This window comes from Lolium rigidum, chromosome 7 (genome assembly GCF_022539505.1).
Source record: "Lolium rigidum isolate FL_2022 chromosome 7, APGP_CSIRO_Lrig_0.1, whole genome shotgun sequence".
In the NCBI taxonomy this organism is placed as follows: domain Eukaryota; kingdom Viridiplantae; phylum Streptophyta; class Magnoliopsida; order Poales; family Poaceae; genus Lolium; species Lolium rigidum.
In genome coordinates, this window is record NC_061514.1 from 74,155,118 (window position 1) to 74,175,992 (window position 20,875).

Consider the following 20,875-nt stretch of genomic DNA (forward strand, 5'->3'; position numbering starts at 1 on the left):
TGTGAGGGATCTTGTACCCATTGCCTCCACCTATTTTCATCACCTCAATTAAGCAGCATTGTAGTGTAAGGAAAACCCTGTTAATCTTATCAGCATCATAGAGATTATATTGATGCTCAACATTGCGAATTAGCTCATCTAAGTTACTGCAGACTAGCGTATCTGTCGTGGACTGTAGGGAAGCAAATAGACCAAGGTCTAAAATATTCATGTCTGGTGAGTTTGCCGGCTGGTGCATTAGGCGAATATCAAGCCCAGTTTGTGCTTCTGCTTCACTCTTCTCCAAACACGTCTGACCTTGTACAGTGAAACATGGTACATGTTTGCAACTTCTCTAGTTGCATTCTTTGGTAATGTCAACTGCCTCTGTCTATTCAGTACACTTCTGGCAAGCAATTCTGTACAAATACCGGACCTTTGTGCTTCTGTTAAATTCTTGAATTTGTCTCCATGATCTTGCTCATTATTTGATTGCTCATGCTCGTTGTCTCCATGAAACTGCTCATTACCTGCTTGCTCATGCTCATTATCTGCTTGCTCATGCTCATTATCTGTTCGCTCATGCTCATTGTCTCCATGAAACTGCTCATTATCTGCTTGCTCATGCTCATTGTCTCCATGAAACTGCTCATTATCTGCTTGCTCATGCTCATTGTCTCCATGAAACTGCTCATTATTTGCTTGCTCTTGCTCATTATCCGAATCATACATATCCTCAAATTGAACCTCTATGTCCCCTGCATACACACCGTAGTCATCCGGGTGAACATGCATGTCTTCTAGAGCATCATCCATTGCTTGCAGCTCCTCTTCCACACTCATGAAAGCACTGGCTTGGTGTTCAAGCTCATCATCTACAAGGTGAGGACATGTTAGCATCATCCATTAAGACAAACTGACTCTATATATACATCATCTCTAGATCTGTAATTTATTTTACTAACCTGATTCATCTGATTCATGCATGTCATCTTCTCCGTGGGCAGCATCTCCATCATGGTCATCTTCTCCATGGGCAGCATTATCCTCATGGTCATCTTCTACAACAAAGAAGACTGACCATATGAAGATGAGTGAGGACGGCAAGTAAATAAGTAATCTGTGAGTGCATACCTGGGTTCACGTTCAGATCAATGTGATGGACAATCTGCAGCTCTTCATCCACGGCCGGCTCTACGTTTAGATCAAAATCCATGGACAGAGTGAGAGTTTGTGTGTGTGTATCTGTGGTCATTTGGCTAGATGCAAGTGCTAGCTTTATAGCTGGATCTAGTCGGTTGGGCTGCTAAAACTGAATACTGGCGCCAGAATTTTGTTCAGCCAAAATCAAATTTTTGGAAGCTTATTACTAGTGCTACTTGTAGCTGGCGGGAACTGTAAGTAAAAATGGCGCTAAGCTAAAATAGTACTAGTTGGAGCTGGCGGGGAGTGATTTTGAGTAGTTCAAATATTGCTTTACTATTTATTGTATCATGCAGTGTATTAACTGGCGTGTGAATCAAAGCATCACCTATGCTCGTGGGGCACCTTAATTGAGGGAAGGAGGGTTCTTTTGCAAATTGCTTAAGGTGTCTTGAAACTCCCGCACGTCCACTCTTTTGTGGATGGAGGGAGTATGGTTTAAGGTTTAGGGATCATCGATCGAGTGCGCACACACATTATTAGAGGCACACGCGCCTTTGCGCATAAAGTGCATGCGTATATATGTGTGTTTTTTGGCCACCAGCGATATATAGATCGAGAGAGAGAGATTGAAATCCCCAAGAATATGTTCAAATATGCGCACACACATGAATTATTAGAGGCACCCGCGCCTTTGCGCATAAAGTGCATGCATATGTGTGTTGTTCGACCACCAACGATAGATCGAGAGAGAGAGAGAGAGAGAGAGATTGAAATCCCCAAGAATTAATATGTTCAAATATATATACAAATATATGCATGGATGGTATATATATTGCTATAGGCCATATATCGGGAAGCAAGTTTTTTCGAGAACTCTTCGAAGTATATATATATATATTCAAGTTTACCAATGCTAAATGTACACTAGTGCACATATTTATAGATGACCCCCTTGATGCGCAATTGTTGGCCATTTAATTTGAATCCCATGAATGTTCATACATGATCGGCCATTTGCAACTTTTTTCGAGAACTTTCAAAATTAAATACAAATTTATCGATGCTAATCGAAACTACTATATATTGCACACATTAGAGGACCCCGACCCTTGCGCAAGTGTGTTTGCCACCATCTATAGATTGAATCACAAGAATGTTTATACACATGTGGTATGCCATATTATATCGTGAAGCAAGTTTTTTCGAGAACTTGTCAAATTTCAAGTTTATCGGTGCTAATGGAATCTAGCTAGTGCACATTAATTAGAGGACACCCCCTTTTCGCAAGTGTTGGCCATATATAAAGTTTGAATCGCAAAAATGTTCATATATGCATGATATAGGCCAACAATCGCGAAACAAGTCTCTTGAATATATTGTCAAAATTCAAGCTTATCAGTGCTAATGGAAACTATTGCACACTAGAGGACGTCGTTGCGCAAGTATTGGCCATCTATATATAGTTTGAATCCCAATAATGTTCATACATGATAGGGCATATGTGTAAAGCAATTTTTCCCGAGAACTTATCAAGATTCAAATTTATCGGTACTAATGGAAACTAGTGCACATTAGAGGACCCCCTTGCACAAGTGTTGGCCATCTATATATAGTATGAATCCCAATAATGTTCATACATGATAGGGCATATGTGTGAAGCAATTTTTTTCGAGAACTTGTAAAGATTCAAATTTATCAGTGCTAATGGAAACTAGTGCACATTAGAGGACCCCCTTGCACACGTGTTGGCCATCTATGTATAGTTTGAATCCCAATAATGTTCATACATGATAGGCTATATGTGAATCAATTTTTTCTTCCAAGAACTTGTCAAGATTCAAATTTATCGGTGCTAATGGAAACTAGTGCGCACTAGACGAGCCCCTTGCGCAAGTGCTGGCCATTACATATAGTTTAAATCTCAAGAATGTTCATACATGATAGGCCATATGTGCAAAGGAATTTTTCCCGTGAACTTGTCAAAATTCAAGTTTATCGGTGCCAATGGAAACTAGTCCAAAAAATTACATAGAGGTCCAAAAGAACTAGACAATAACTAATAGGACCTGCAAATTTACAAAAAGGACCCCAAAACATATAGAAGAAAATCAATCGAGTCCTTCTCGACCGCACATCAGATCTCTGCTCTGCATCCTTTCCAGCAACTCCGTCGCCGGGGACGCACCACTTGGGACGGTGTCGCCAGGACGAAGGAGAAGAAGGGCCTCAGCAACGGCATATTGGCTCTGAGAAGGGCCGCTGAAAGGCCAAGATGTTCACGGGCAAGACGGATGACGCCGTCGTATGCCCCGAGCTTGTGAATGTTAGCAGCTTGACTTCCCCATTGGCCAGATCTGAAGCACTGACCAAAGCAAGCCTCACCGTTTGCGCCATCACCTTGATGGCACCAGATCGGGGTTTGGCCGGCAAGATCCACCAGATCTGATTCGTCAGATTCACCATAGGCCATACCTGAAGCCGATGACGAGATCCCCGACTGCATTGCGCCATTCTGCTCATGGGAAACACTGGATCTAAGCTTACAACAACACTAACTCCCTCGGATTCAAATTAGCTGACTCAACTTTGCTTATCTAAATATGGATGTATCCACACATGTTTTTACTCTAGATACATACACGTCTAAGGAAAGTTGAATTAATTAATTTAGTTCGGAGGGTGTACGATATACAGAGAGAAGTCGGCCTCATCACCGGTCGGCGAGGCCGCCGGAGAGAAGGGGGAGAGGAGCCGGGGGAGTGGCCGGGAGAGACTCGAGAGAGAAAGAGAAGAGGAAGAAATGAGAGCTCCCTGGGGAAGAACATTATTTTTGTCATTCTGCTCGTAGCTTGAAACTGAAAAATTTCGGCCGCGCGCCAAATCATCCCGCCGCATCCATTCGAAAATCCCGTGACCAGTTTTACTTTTTTAACCCTGGTCCGGAAGCTACAACTGCTTGTGACGGTAAAGCACACGTCCGTTGGGAACCCCAAGAGGAAGGTATGATGCGTACAGCAGCGAGTTTTCCCTCAGAAAGAAACCAAGGTTATCGAACCAGTCGGAGATGAAGACCACGTGAAGGTTGTTGGTGAAGGAGTGTAGTGCGATGCAACACCAGGGATTCCGGTGCCAACGTGGAACCTGCACAACACAATCAAAGTACTTTGCCCCAACTTAACAGTGAGGTTGTCAATCTCACCGGCTTGCTGAAAACAAAGGATTAAACATATGGTGTGGAAAATCATATTTGCTTGCAGAAAACAAAAGAGAACAATGATTGCAGTAGATTGTATTTCAGATGTAAAAGAATGGACCGGGGTCCACAGTTCACTAGTGGTGTCTCTCCAATAAGATAAATAGCATGTTGGGTAAACAAATTACAGTTGGGCAATTGACAAATAGAGAGGGCATAACAATGCACATACATATCATGATGACTACTATGAGATTTACTTAGGGCATTACGACAAAGAACATATATAGACCGCCATCCAGCATGCATCTATGCCTAAAAAGTCCACCATCGGGTTAGCATCCGCACCCCTTCCAGTATTAAGTTGCAAACAACAGACAATTGCATTAAGTACTGTGCGTAATGTAAACAATACAAATATCCTTAGACAAAGCATTGATGTTTTATCCCTAGTGGCAATAGCACATCCACAACCTTAGGGGTTGTTGTCACTCCCCCAGATTCAATGGAGACATGAACCCAAATACCCCCTCTTGGATTTACAAGTATCAACTTGGACAGAGCCTCTACTAGCAACGGAGAGCATGCAAGATCATAAATAATATATATGATAGATCAATAATCAACTTGACATAGTATTCCATATTCATCGGATCCCAACAAACACAACATGTAGCATTACAAATAGATGATCTTGATCATGATAGGCAGCTCACAAGATCTAAACATGATAGTACAAGAGGAGAAGACAACCATCTAGCTACTGCTATGGACCCATAGTCCAAGGATGAACTACTCACGCATCGGTCCGGAGGCGGGCATGGTGATGTAGAGCCCTCCGGTGATGATTCCCCTCTCCCGGCGGGTGCGGGAGGAGATCTCCTGAACCCCCCGAGTTAGGGTTGACGGCGGCGGCGTCTCTGGAACTGTTCTGGTATTCTGGCTCTCGGTGTTAGGGTTTTCACGTCTGGAGGATTATATAGGCGAAGGGGCAGAGTCGGGAGAGTCCCGAGGGGCCCACCCCATAGGCTGGCGCGACCAGGGGCCCCACCGCGCCGCCATATGGTGTGGCCACCTCGTGGCTCCTCTTCGTCTCTCCTTCGGTCTTCTGGAACACTCCGTGGAAAATAGGGCCGTGGGCTTTTGTTTCGTCCAATTCCGAGAATATTCGTAAACTAACTTTTCTGAAATCAAAAACAGCAGAAAACAGAAACTGGCACTGTGGCATCTTGTTAATAGGTTAGTCCCAGAAAATGCATAAAAACATTATAAAGTGTGAATAAAACATGTAGGTATTGTCATAAAACTAGCATGGAACATAAGAAAATATAGATACGTTGGAGACGTATCAACAACCCACCGACCATGGAGGGCTCATTCGGTAACAATGAAATATCTTGCCTAGATCCCGAACCCTCTCCACAGGCCCACACCCACCCACCAACCATTCGCCCCATTAGCTCAAAAATACTCTCACACGCCAAAGCTCGACTCTCTACGGTACTAGATGCGCTCGCCGCCGACATACTCCTCCACGGCGTAGCCTTGATCGTGTTGGCTGTCCACCCACCTGATCCGCTCCCCGCCGCCCTCGCCAGCGACGGATGCGCTTCACCGCCGACCTCGCCACCGACGGATCCGCTTCACCGCCGACCTCGCCACGCGACGGATCTGCTTCACCGCCGACCTCGCCACCGACGGATCTGCTTCACCGCCGACCTCATCCACAACGTAGCAATCAACGCCTTTTCTGTCGACGCACCGGATCCTCTCCAACGGAACCGGGTCTACTTCACCGCGGCCCCCCCTCCACAGAAGCCGATCTATTCCACCGACTACCTCGGCGCAGCGGCCGTATCAACTTCACCGAATCCCTTGCCAGCCAACCAGATCTGCTTCACTAGCGCCCGCTTCTACTAAAACTGGGACGATTCATCGTCTCCCGCGTTCGACGCCGCTGGAATGCAAGTTGCCGCCCCCGTCCACCCCGCCGCAGCTTGGTTAGTACGCTGGCCCGTTAGATCGCGGTGTTTCTTTAGCCATGTTTTGTGTAGTTATTTGCAGATCTCATATGCCATTAACTTTCTTGATGTGTTGCTTCGCATGAAGTTCGTTTAAATATTGTACATTACAAAAGCATTATCCGGTCGCTACCATCCTGTTCATTCTACTGACACCTGTGTGCATCCACATATTTATAGCCTTATACCCATTCATTTGCTGCTAACTTTTTTTTGTACTGCATGCTATTGTCGCACTGCTTTTATAGTCATGCTATGGGCATTTCCAATCTGGTTGTTCTTATACCACGTCATTAGCTCACCGCTAGCCGCTAGCTGTTATCTCGTGCCTGCTATTCTCACACTGCTTTTATAATCATGCTATGTGCATTTCCAATCTGCTTGCTCTTATACCTCATCTTTAGCTTATAGCTATTTTTTTCCATGAATGCTCCTATCGCACAACTTGTATAGTTATTGCTGCGTGCATGTCTGGTCTTTGTATTATCGTAGACTAACTTGTCAATGTTATTTCTCCTAGGGATTGATCATGCGAACCACTTATTAGAACATCCAACATTAATAGCGGGGACGCTAGGGAATGTTGGAATCTGAGTTCTTGGTTGGTAATTTTGGCAGTTTACTTCCGTTATTATCTATAACCTATATGCATTGTTCCTTATGCAAGAGATTAACACTTGGAACCCTGCCATAGCAATGTCATTCATGCTTTACTATGTTTACTGCCTATTTGATATGCTTGTCTTGGAGCAAGCTGCGAAGGTGATTTGAACACGACATTTGGTCATTCTTAATGCCGGTTTACTTTATGTGGAAAACCTTGGCATTACCCTACTCTAAATACGAATGTCCGAAATTCGTATCTCATGCAAAGCAACATCTAGTTGGTTTTAATCGATATCACGGTAAATATTGGCTTATTCATTTGGCAGCTCAAGTTTTTTGTTATTTGAAACCAGTGACTTGGTCTTAAATGTGATATCTAAACACGGATTAAGGACAATGGAGCGAGGAGGATTAGCATTTCACTTGATGGCTGAACCTAAAATGACGGGCATGTCGACCACGACTAGTGCACGCAAGAGAAGGACTGCACGGCGAGCCGGTATGTGCTTAGTACATGCATCTTATCTTATCTTGTGCTTATTTCTGCTACATCGCTGTTATACGATCTCTACATTGCGTAATACATGTTTGAATAGTTAATTGTTGTAACTATGTTTGCAATATTACCAGAATGCAGTTTTAATGAAGCAGTCATCATTAGAAGATAGTCACCAAAAAAGGATCTGTAGCGACCCTGTGCAACATTATAATGTAAGTCTGTGCTTAGTACAAGTTCCATACATTGTCTTATTTATGCAACTTGTTATTATCTTATATCTACATTGCATAATAAATGTTTGAATAGTTCAACTGCTTTGTAACTATGTTTGCAATAATACTAGAATGCGGTTGTAATGAAGAAGTCCTTAGTAGAAGATAGAGGGCAAAAAAGGTTCCGGGGTGAGCCTATGCAACGATATAATGTAAGTCTGTGCTTAGTACTTGTGACTATATCATATCGACAATGCTTAATACATGTTTGCATAGTTCATCGTTTACCTCTTTTTGCATTATTATCAGAATGCAGTTGTGATGAAGCAATCTTCATCAGAAGAGAGGCCCACAAAAAGTTCTGATCTTTCTTCTGATGCATCTTATCATAGCCGTCAACCTAGACCATTACTTTTATCAAGCAGTAAATATCTCAAGGCTGTACTTTATAAAAGACATGGTATTGCTGCTTTAAGATTTGTAGCTGATATGTTGACAAAGAGTACACAAGATTCAATCAAGGCGATTGCCAAATGTCAACGTGTTATTGATGATGCTAATAGAAGCCCTCAATGATTATATGTAATTTTTTTATTTGGGCACATTAATTGCCTTGTAATTTTCCTAGTTATTTTATTTGTGTATGTAATTGTGTGTATCATTGATATCAGATTTTAGGCTCATGAAATTTAATGCAAGTTGACTAGTCAAACAACCAGGGCCCTACAACAGATTGGGCCGGCCCACTTACAGTAGTGTGGGACCCACTTTCATTTTGGGTCGGCCCACTTACTTATTGGGCCAGCCCAATTGCTTTACATGGACCCCACTCACTAGCTGGGCCGGCCCGGTAACAGGAAAGTGGGACCCACCTACTTATTGGGCCAATCCGATGGGTCCCACAGGCTACTTGGGCCGACCCGTTAACACGATAGTGGGTCCCACTTTTATTATTGGGCCGGCCCGCCAACCTGTTGGGCCAGCCCACTTGCTTTATGGTGGACCCCACTTACTAACTGGGCCGACCCGTTTACACGAAAGTGGGCCCCATCTGCTTATTGGGCCAGCCCACTTGCTATATGGTGGACCCCACATACTAAATGGGCCGGCCCGGTCACACGAAAGTGGGCCCCACACCTTATTGGGCCGGCCCACTTGTTATATGGTGGACCCCACATACTAAATGGGCCGGACCTTTAACAGGAAAGTGGGACCAGCACGGAAAGACAATGCAACCGGAGAAAAGACAGTACCTTGGAGATTGCCAACCTGGGTCTTGAGGGCCTCAAGGGAGGCTTCCGGAATGGCTGTTATGGAAAAACTCATAAGTGTTGAGAAGCAAAATTTTTGCGCAAGAAAGAAGCCGGATGTGCAAAGGAAACAAGCCTTGGCAGTGGCTATGGGCCTCGGCAAGATCCCGGTGCTCCCAGAGAAGCTCCTCGAAGAGCTGCTTCCGGGCGTCCGCCGTGCTGCATTCAAAGGAAAACAATTATGAGAAAGGTGCCAGTTTCGAGAGTTTTAGAGAAAGTTTCGCGCTCAGAGCTGCGCTCTCAACCCGAAACTCGGGGACTGGGAGGATATATGTGAATCCGGAAAGAACAAAACCGGCATCAACAGAAAAGTTGCAAAAAGTTTGGTGAAACTTACCACCACATTGCTGGTGGCGTCATGCCACGCATTGTTGAATGATGTCTACTTTCCCCCTCCTTTCCTGTAGACAGTGTTGGGCCTCCAAGAGCAGAGGTTTGTAGAACAGCAGCAAGTTTTCCCTTAAGTGGATCACCCAAGGTTTATCGAACTCGGGGAGGAAGAGGTCAAAGATATCCCTCTCATGCAACCACTGCAACCACAAAGCAAGAAGTCTCTTGTGTCCCCAACACACCTAATAGGTGCACTAGTTCGGCGAAGAGATAGTGAAATACAGGTGGTATAAATAAGTATGAGCAGTAGCAACGGTGCCAAAAAAATAGCTTGCTGGCGTGTAGTTGATGGTGGTAGTATTGCAGCGATAGTAGCTTGATGTAAAACGATAAACAAGCAGCGATAGCGATATTTAGGAACAAGGCCTAGGGATTAGACTTTCACTAGTGGACACTCTCAACATTGATCACATAACGAGAATAGATAAATGCATACTCTACACTTTTGTTGGATGATGAACACATTGCGTAGGATTACACGAACCCTCAATGCGGAGTTAACAAGCTCCACAATAATGCTCATATTTTAGTAACCTTTAGTGTAAGATAGATCAAAAGACTAAACCAAGTACTAACATAGCATGCACTACTGTCACCTTCATGCATATGTAGGAGGAATAGATCACATCAATATTATCATAGCAATAGTTAACTTCGCAATCTACAAGAGATCATGATCATAGCATAAACCAAGTACTAACACGGTGCACACACTTGTCACCTTTACACACGTGCGGGGAGGAATAGAACTACTTTAATAACTTTGCTAGAGTAGCACATAGATAGTAGTGATACAAAACTCATATGAATCTCAATCATGTAAAGCGGCTCATGAGATCATTGTATTGAAGTACCTAGGAGAGAGATTAACCACATAGCTACCGGTACAGCCCCGAGCCTCGATGGAGAACTACTCCCTCCTCATGGGAGCAGCAGCGGTGATGAAGATGGCGGTGGAGATGGCAGCGGTGTCGATGGAGAAGCCTTCGGGGGCACTTCCCCGCTCCGGCGGGGTGCCGGAACGAGAGACTTCGTCCCCCGGATCTTGGCGTCGCGATGGCGGCGGCTGCGGAAGGTTTTTGTGGTTTTCGTCGAACGCATCGGGGTTTTCGATCCGGGGGCTTTATATAGGCGAAGAGGCGGCGCCGAGAGGGTCGAAGGGGTGCCCACACCATAGGGTGGCGCGGGCCCCCACGGCCGCGCCGCCATGTGGTTTGCTTGGGCTCGTGCCCCCTCCCGGTGGCTCTCGGGTGTTCCGGATGCTTCGGGGAAAATAGGAACTTGGGCGTTGATTTCGTCCGATTCGAGAATATTTCGTTACTAGGATTTACGAAACCAAAAACAGCGAGAAAACGAGAGCGGCACTTCGGCATCTTGTTAATAGGTTAGTTCCGAGAAAATGCACGAATATGACATAAAGTGTGCATAAAACATGTAGATAACATCAATAATGTGGCATGGAACATAAGAAATTATCGATACGTCGGAGACGTATCGGCATCCCCAAGCTTAGTTACGCTTGTCCCGAGCGGGTAAAACGATAACAAAGATAATTTCTGGAGTGACATGCCATCATAAACTTGATCATACTATTTGTAAAGCATATGTAATGAATGCAGCAATCCAAGACAATGGTAATGACATGAGTAAACAACTGAATCATATAGCAAAGACTTTTCATGAATAGCACTTCAAGACAAGCATCAATAAGTCTTGCATAAGAGTTAACTCATAAAGCAATAATTCAAAGTAGAGGCATTGAAGCAACACAAAGGAAGATGAAGTTTCAGCGGTTGCTTTCAACTTATAACATGTATATCTCATGGATAGTTGTCAATGCAAAGCAATATAACAAATGCAATAAGCAAGTATGTAAGAATCAATGCACAGTTCACACAAGTGTTTGCTTCTTGAGGTGGAGAGAGATAGGTGAACTGACTCAACATAAAAGTAAAAGAATGGTCCTTCAAAGAGGAAAGCATCGATTGCTATATTTGTGCTAGAGCTTTTATTTTGAAAACATGAAACAATTTTGTCAACGGTAGTAATAAAGCATATGTATCATGTAAATTATATCTTACAAGTTGCAAGCCTCATGCATAGTATACTAATAGTGCCCGCACCTTGTCCTAATTAGCTTGGACTACCGGATCATCACAATGCACATGTTTTAACCAAGTGTCACAATGGGGTACCTCTATGCCGCTGTACAAAGGTCTAAGGAGAAAGCTCGCATTGGATTTCTCGCTATTGATTATTCTTCAACTTAGACATCCATACCGGGACAACATAGACAACGAGATAATGGACTCCTCTTTTATGCATAAGCATGTAACAACAATTAATAATTTTCTCATTTGAGATTGAGGATATATGTCCAAAGCTGAAACTTCCACCATGGATCATGGCTTTAGTTAGCGGCCCAATGTTCTTCTCTAACAACATGCATGCTCAACCATAAGGTGGTAGATCGCTCTTACTTCAGACAAGACGAACATGCATAGCAACTCACATGAAATTCAACAAAGAATAGTTGATGGCGTCCCCAGAAAACATGGTTATCGCACAACGAGCAACTTAATAAGAGATAAAGTGCATAATTACATATTCAATACCACAATAGTTTTTAAGCTATTTGTCCCATGAGCTATATATTGCAAAGGTGAATGATGGAATTTTAAAGGTAGCACTCAAGCAATTTACTTTGGAATGGCGGAAAATACCATGTAGTAGGTAGGTATGGTGGACACAAATGGCATAGTGGTTGGCTCAAGTATTTTGGATGCATGAGAAGTATTCCCTCTCGATACAAGGTTTAGGCTAGCAAGGCTTATTTGAAACAAACACAAGGATGAACCGGTGCAGCAAAACTCACATAAAAGACATATTGAAAACATTATAAGACTCTACACCGTCTTCCTTGTTGTTCAAACTCAATACTAGAAATTATCTAGACCTTAGAGAAACCAAATATGCAAACCAAATTTTAGCATGCTCTATGTATTTCTTCATTAATAGGTGCAAAGTATATGATGCAAGAGCTTAAACATGAGCACAACAATTGCCAAGTATCACATTACCCAAGACATTTATAGCAATTACTACATGTATCATTTTCCAATTCCAACCATATAACAATTTAACGAAGAGGAAACTTCGCCATGAATATTATGAGCTAAGAACACATGTGTTCATACGAACCAGCGGAGCGTGTCTCTCTCCCACACAAGCATGATGTAATCCAATTTATTCAAACACAAACAAAAACAAAAGCACACGAGACGCTCCAAGTAAAGTACATAAGATGTGACCGAATAAAAATATAGTTTCGGGGGAGGAACACTGATAATGTTGTCGATGAAGAAGGGGATGCCTTGGGCATCCCCAAGCTTAGATGCTTGAGTCTTCTTGAAATATGCAGGGATGAACCACCGGGGCATCCCCAAGCTTAGACTCTTCACTCTTCTTGATCATAGTATATCATCCTCCTCTCTTGACCCTTGAAAACTTCCTCCACACCAAACTCGAAACAAACTCATTAGAGGGTTAGTGCATAATCAAAAACTCACATGTTCAAAGGTGACACAATCATTCTTAACACTTCGGACATTGCTCAAAGCTACTTGGAAGGTAATGGAACAAAGAAATCCACCCAACACGGCGAAAGAAGCAATGCGAAATAAAAGGCAGAATCTGTCAAATCGGAACGGTCCGTAAAGACGAATTTTAAAATGGCACCAGACTTGCTCAGATGAAAATTCCCAAATTGAATGAAAGTTGCGTACATATCTGAGGATCACTCACGTAAATTGGCATAATTTTCTGAGTTACCTACAGAGAATTTTGCCCAGATTCGTGACAGCAAGAAAACAGTTTCTGCACAGTAATCCAAATCTAGTATTGACTTTACTATCAAAGACTTTACTTTGGCACAACAAAACACAAAATTAAGATAAGGAGAGGTTGCTACAGTAGTAAACAACTTCCAAGACACAAATATAAAACAAAGTACTGTAACAAAATAACACATGGGTTATCTCCCAAGAAGTTCTTTTCTTTATAGCCATTAAGATGGGCTCGGCGAGTTTTAATGATGCACTCGCAAGAAATAGTATTCGAAGCAAAAGAGAGCATCCAGAGGCAAATTCAAAACACATTTAAGTCTAACATGCTTCCTATGCATAGGAATCTTGTAAATAAACAAGTTCATGAAGAGCAAAGTAACAAGCATAGGAAGATAAAACAAGTGTAGCTTCAAAAATTTCAGCACATAGAGAGGTGTTTTAGTAACATGAAAATTTCTACAACCATATTTTCCTCTCTCATAATAACTTTCAGTAGCATCATGAGCAAACTCAACAATATAACTATCACATAAAGCATTCTCATCACGAGTCTCATGCATAAAATTATTACTACTCCCAACAAAAGCATAGTTATTCTTATTAATTGTAGTAGGAGCAAATTCAACAAAGTAGCTATCATTATTATTCTCATCAAGTGTAGGAGGCATAGTATAATCACAACAAAATTTACTCTCCATAGTAGGTGGCACCAAAAGACCACTATCATTATAATCATCATAAATAGGAGGCAAAGTATCATCAAAGAAAATTTTCTCCTCAATGCTTGGGGGACTAAAAAGATCATGAAAACCAGCTTCCCCAAGCTTAGAACTTTCTATATTATTATTAACAATGGTGTTCAAAGCGTTCATACTAATATTACTACCCGCATGCAAATAAGATTCCATAGGTTTTTTAATTTTCGCATCAAATAATCCATGTTTTAAATCAGGAAATAGAAATAGAAGCTCACTCTTGTCCATTATGCCAAACTAGTGTAAAAAAGAAACAAAAAGTTGCAATTGCAGGATCTAAAGGAAATAGCTTTGAGCACAAACACAATGGCGCCGAGAAAAGTACTTTACCAGGAACCGAAGTATGAGTGCCTTTTACCTTTCCTCCCCGGCAACGGCGCCGGAAAAGTGCTTGATGTCTACTTTCCCCTCCTTTCCTGTAGACAGTGTTGGGCCTCCAAGAGCGAGAGGTTTGTAGAACAGCGGCAAGTTTTCCCTTAAGTGGATCACCCAAGGTTTATCGAACTCGGGGAGGAAGAGGTCAAAGATATTCCTCTCATGCAACCACTGCAACCACAAAGCAAGAAGTCTCTTGTGTCCCCAACACACCTAATAGGTGCACTAGTTCGGCGAAGAGATAGTTAAATACGGGTGGTATAAATAAGTATGAGCGGTAGCAACGGTGCCGAGAAAATAGCTTGTTGGTGTGTAGTTGATGGTGGTAGTATTGCAGCAGTAGTAACGCTAGATAAAACAGTAAACAAGCAGCGATAGCAGTATTTAGGAACAAGGCCTAGGGATTAGACTTTCAGTAGTGGACACTCTCAACAATGATCACATAACAGAATAGATAAATGCATACTCTACACTTTTGTTGGATGATGAACACATTGCGTAGGATTACACGAACCCTCAATGCCGGAGTTAACAAGCTCCACAATAATGCTCATATTTTAGTAACCTTTAGTGTAAGATAGATCAAAAGACTAAACCAGGTACTAACATAGCATGCACACTGTCACCTTCATGCATATGTAGGAGGAATAGATCACATCAATATTATCATAGCAATAGTTAACTTCGCAATCTACAAGAGATCATGATCATAGCATAAACCAAGTACTAACACGGTGCACACACTCGTCACCTTTACACACGTGCGGGAGGAATAGAACTACTTTAATAACTTTGCTAGAGTAGCACATAGATAGTAGTGATACAAAACTCATATGAATCTCAATCATGTAAAGCAGCTCATGAGATCATTGTATTGAGGTACATAGGAGAGAGATTAACCACATAGCTACCGGTACAGCCCCGAGCCTCGATGGAGAACTACTCCCTCCTCATGGGAGCAGCGGCGGTGATGAAGATGGCGGTGGAGATGGCAGCGGTGTCGATGGAGAAGCCTTCCGGGGGCACTTCCCCGCTCCGGCAGGGTGCCGGAACAGAGACTCCTGTCCCCCAGATCTTGGCGTCGCGATGGCGGCGGCTCTGGAAGGTTTTTGTGGTTTTCGTCGAACGCATCAGGGTTTTCGATCCAGGGGCTTTATATAGGCGAAGAGGCGGCGCCAGAGGGTCGAAGGGGTGCCCACACCATAGGGTGGCGCGGGCCCCCTGGCCGCGCCGCCATGTGGTTTGGTGGGCCTGTGCCCCCTCCCTGGTGGCTCTCGGGTGTTCTGGATGCTTCCGGGGAAAATAGGAACTTGGGCGTTGATTTCGTCCGATTCCGAGAATATTTCGTTACTAGGATTTCGAAACCAAAAACGGCGAGAAAACGAGAACCGGCACTTCGGCATCTTGTTAATAGGTTAGTTCCAGAAAATGCACGAATATGACATAAAGTGTGCATAAAACATGTAGATAACATCAATAATGTGGCATGGAACATAAGAAATTATCGATACGTCGGAGACGTATCATCGAACTCCTTCACTGCGCGCTTGAGTCGCATGAAGTGTTCTTCGGTGCTCCGGGGGCCGGCCGGATCAATGATAGGAAGCCGGTCCTTCCCCACGCCGCGCGTAGCCGCGGACACATCTGCCTGATTCCACTTCTCAGTGTAATCAAGCAAGTGCCCCAGCTCGCGGCCCTCGCGCTTGAGCTCTGTGATCCGGCCTAGCAGGCCGGTTGCTCTCTCTCCAGCCACGACAGCGGCGGGGCCGGAGTGTAGCACCAGCGACTGCGGGCCGGAAGCCGTTGCCTTCACCTTAAAAGGTTCTGACACGCGCAGCTTGGCGCCTTCTGGCGGCGGCATCGGCTTAGTTTTGTCCACAACGGGCTCTTGGCTTGGTGGCGGTGTTGGAGGCTTGGCCGCGCTGGAACCTCCGGCTGAACTTGCTGGAGGGGGCATGGTAGTAGACTTGGGCGGCGCAGAGGCATCAGGCGCGCCCGGCGCGGAAGTTTCCGGCACAGACGTAGAGGGGGAGGAAGCGGAAGTCTTCTTCTTCTTTTGGGGGACGGTGGAAACCAAAGTTTCCGTCCGCCCGGCATCTTCAGTATCGGCGCCGGTGTCTTGGTTCTCAGGAGGGGAGACGATGTCCTCCTCCGCGCGGTAATCTGGCGGTGTAGGGGCCGCGCGCCCCGCACTTGCTGTGCCCCCCAAAGGGGAGGCAGAAGAGTTGCCGGCACCAGAAGGCACCGGACTTTGTTGAGGAGGAGGCGAAGGCCTTGCGGCGTCTTCGGAGCTTTCCGGAGGCATGCCGGAAGCGCTCTTGGAAATCTTGAGCTCTGGGCTGAAAAGACAGGAAAAAGAAGGTTGGAAAAACGATCCGGAAAAAGAACAACGAAGCAAAACGAAAGGCAGAATCTTACCCGCCAGAAGTCGGCATCTCTCGCCTCACGTAATGCCTCTTAGAGGGCTTCTTCGGGCGCTTGGCGGGCGGAACCTCGCCGGAGCCGGCTTCGGTGCCGGAGCCTTTCTCTTCTCCCGGGAGCCGAGCTTCTCCAGGAACTCATGGCCGACCTCGGCCTGCAGCGGAACCACGTGTTCGTGGACCTCGCGGGTTGGTGCTTGGCCGAGGGAGCGTCTACAAAAAGATAACCAGTGAGGAAACGAAAGGGCTAAGTACCTCGAGTATAACAACTTCGTCGTCCGAACCGGAGTCTTTGTTGGAAAAGTTACCGGGGCGTGAAGTGTGAGTCCGACCCATCTTGAGGTCGGTCCAGTGAATGTAAGGATCCGGATCAACCTTATCCAGAGCCCGGTTCCGGGGAGGGCCTCGCTGCTCCGCCGCGATGCGAGGGAAGCGTTGCTTGGCCTGAAAAGAAAGGGAAAGACAGTTAGTAATATATCGAAAAGATACCGGAAAACAACCCGGATTGCCTAATTTCTTACTTCGTCAGTTGGAGGGTTGAGGGAGCTGAGAGGCAGAAGGCCCCACTCCCAATCCAGCGGCATGGCGCTTTGGCAGATGTGCCTAGCCTTAAGGGCTACGTCCTCCTTGGTGAGAGGGAAGCTGGTGATCTTGGTAGGATCGCCAGGGCCGTACATTTCGCTCATTTTGTGAGCCCGGCGCTTGAGGGGAAGCACCCGGCGCGAGATAAAAGTCCGAACAATGTCATCCGAACATATGGCAGTGTCCTTCATAAGTTGCTTCATGAAACGTACAATCCGGTTGGTTTCTATGTGAGAGTCCTTCGGGTTGTAGCTCCAGTTGGCCTTCGTGGGCACTGCCGGATTGAAAGCCGGCAGATTAATAAGGTTTGGGGCGCCGGTGTTCTTCACATAGAAGAAGGTCCTTTCCCATGCTCGGCATGAGTCGAGACCGGCAAACTTAAAGAAGGGGCTCCCCTGGTGGGACCCAATGATACAAGACCCGCATTGAACGGGGGTTTAGGCTTGGGAATCTCTTTGCCCTGAACGGAGTTAATCCGAAGGGAAAAGAAGCGAGCAAAAGTCTCGCGAGTAGGGCGGAGACCCATGTAGGCCTCCATGAACGTTGCGTAGCAAGAGAGATAGAAGATGGCATTGCCAGGAAGATGGTGAGGTTGGAGTTTGTAGAAATCAAGAAATTGGCGGAAGAAATCTGAGGCAGGAAGGCCGAAGCCGCGTTCGAAGTGGGCGAGAAAAACGACAAATTCACCCTCTTCCAGATCCGGTTCGATTTCGTCTTTCGGAATCCGGCAGGATACTCCTTCCGGTATCCTTCTAGACCGGTACAACCAGTCAATCTCGTGCTGAGTTACCTCGGAGCCCTTCCAGGCTCCGCGAGTGACGCCGGAAAGATCTGCTCCGGAAGCCTGGCTAGAACTGCCGGCATCTTGACTTGTTCCGGCATCGGTTTCCATCCGAATACGCTCGGCCGAGGGCTCGCCGGAAGCTTGACTTTCACGGCTGCTGGAGGAAGATTCGGAAAGATGGTCCCCTCTAGACATACAGGCCTACGGGATGCCGGAATCTACTCGAAAAACAGATTTCCCAAGATCTACCCTTGCGCGAAGATCTACGAGTAAGAGAAAAAAGCAAAAGAAAAGAAAGAATAAATACGCTACCAACCCAAGATCTGGAAAACGAGAAAAGCAGAGCAGACAAGCATTGGGTCTCACCTGAGGCTGCGGGAGACGCGAGGAAGAAGTTCACCGGAGAAATGGCGAGCCCGTGGCCGTCGACGAAGGCCGGCGACGGAGAAGGGCGAAGTCCGCCGGAGGAAGCTCAAGGTAGCAGCGGAGAAGGAGCGTAGCAGGAACTCCGCGCGGCGAAAAGCTTCAGCGCGGCAAGGGCAGCGTCGCAACCTCGACCGGAGCAGCGCTCTGGCGGCGACCGGCGGCAGCGAGGAAGCAAGGGGCGAAGGGCTCGAAGTGCTCTGGAAATGGGGGCAAATGAGAAGGAGAAGATGAAGTGGAACCGCTCCGCCCTTATATAGGAGAAGGAGTTAGTGGGCCGAAAACCGTCGGGCCGCGGCGGTTCGTCTCGTGGGCCGCCACGTGGCGCGAAGATACACGCGCAAAAATTAAGAGGCCACAGGGTCACCGCACGGATCCGGAATGGCCAGAGGGATCCGGTGTGGCACATTTAATGTTGGCGCAGAAGCCGAACCGAAGTGACCACTGACACTGACATGTCAGAAACAGTGCGCATGTCTCTGACAGGCACTGTACCCGGGAAATTCTCGACTTCGCCGAGGAAAGAGTAAATGTCAATGATACCGGAGGAGAAGATACCGGAGACACTTTGCAAAGAAAAGAGGATGTAAGTATAACATGAGATACCGGAAAAATCCGGGAGATGACAGAAAGAGGCTAAGGCAAAGAAGCCGGCATCTTCGAACAGGACGCCGGAAAGATCAAACCGGTATCTTGCAAGATAGGAACCTGGCATGGCCCGTCGGATAACATCCACCGGACTATACCAGCTTCGGGGACTAATGTTGGGGGGATGACCCCCGGTATGCCAAAGGCAGGCCAACCTGGATGGTTTGGCATATCAAGATACCGGTTTACAGTTTAATCCGGACTGTGAACTTAGGCTAAGGAAACTTATACCGGTATGCCCAAGGAGGGGCATGCCAGAATGAGCTAAGAAGATACCGGGCTACCGGTGTGAACAAAGCTGGTCAAAGATTCTCTCAGAAGCTAGAAGACAAAGATGACCTAAGCAAAGTAGCTTTAAACGAAGCCCTGGCGCCAAAGAGGAAGGTGACGCCAAAAGCAACCGGAGGACGTCAGCCCCTCCGATTAAAGAAAATACCGGCGTCACCTGTGATTAAAGTAACTTTATAAAGTATCTTTGTAAAGTAGTTTGTCTGTTCAAAGATGCCATTAGGGTTTCTTCCCCTGTAAGCCACCCTCTCCCCTATATAAGGAGAGGGGGCGCTCCCCTTCAAAGATATACAACGACACATGTAAGATACCTCCTGTAACCTTGTTCATGGAATAGAAAAGATCTAGAACGGAGTTCATCCTTGTGTCTCTCTTCTTCTACCTCTGGCCTTGGCCAAGTTCTTGAGGAAAGCACCCGGAAGTTCATCCTACCTGATCCAAAACCCTCCCCCGAATCCTCTAGCGTCCAACTCGGTCCCAACTTAAGCCATCCCATGGCATCTGTCTGTTCACCACGACGACATTTTTTGGCCCGGCCCACTGGCTTGTTGGGCCAGCCCATTTGATCTATTGTGGACCCCACGTACTAAATGGGCCGGCCCGATAGCAGGAAAGTGGGACCCACATGCTAATTGGGCCGGGCCACTAACTTCTTGGGCCAGCCCACTTGCTTTAAGGTGGACCCCACTTGTTAAATGGGCCAGCCCGATAATAGGAAAGTGGGCCCCACATGTCTTGTGGGCTGGCCCTTTTGCCTGTTGACCGGTCAAACGAGTGCATTCGGCCCGGCCCACATGCTTAGTGGGCCGGCCCATTTAAGTTTTGACCAGTCAACCTTAGAGGTTAGGCCCGGCCCACGTAACTAATGGACCAGCCCAGCTATATAGTTGACCGGTCAAACTAAGTCAGCTGGCCCGGCCCGCAAACTTAATGGGCCGGCCCGCTTAAGACGTGGCAGGCCTCGTGTGGGCCTACCATCTAGCACGGGGTTTCAGCCGGTTAATGTCGTTAATTGCGAGTTAACGGTGTCTGCCACGTGTCAGTTTGCATGACGTCAGCAGTCAACGGGCTCCCGGAAACACTTCTGCAACGGTCCGATTTTCCGTGGTGGAAGGGCGCCCAAGCGCAACGGACCGAAAAAAACATCGTAGGACTTTGCCTGACACAGTTTCGACAACAGAACCCATATCGTCGGGTTAGGCCCATAGGCGACGAAAAATGGCCCTTAGTGGACGATTTTGGGACGTTGTCTATCAGAACTTTTCTTGTAGTGTTAGTTTGCGGACAATCCCTTTGCCTGCCGTGTGATCCTACATATGAGGCCTCGTTTTGGTTTGTCTAGTGCATTGGCCAATGATTCAAGAAATGCACAATGGAAGGCAAGGTGCTGCATTCAAAC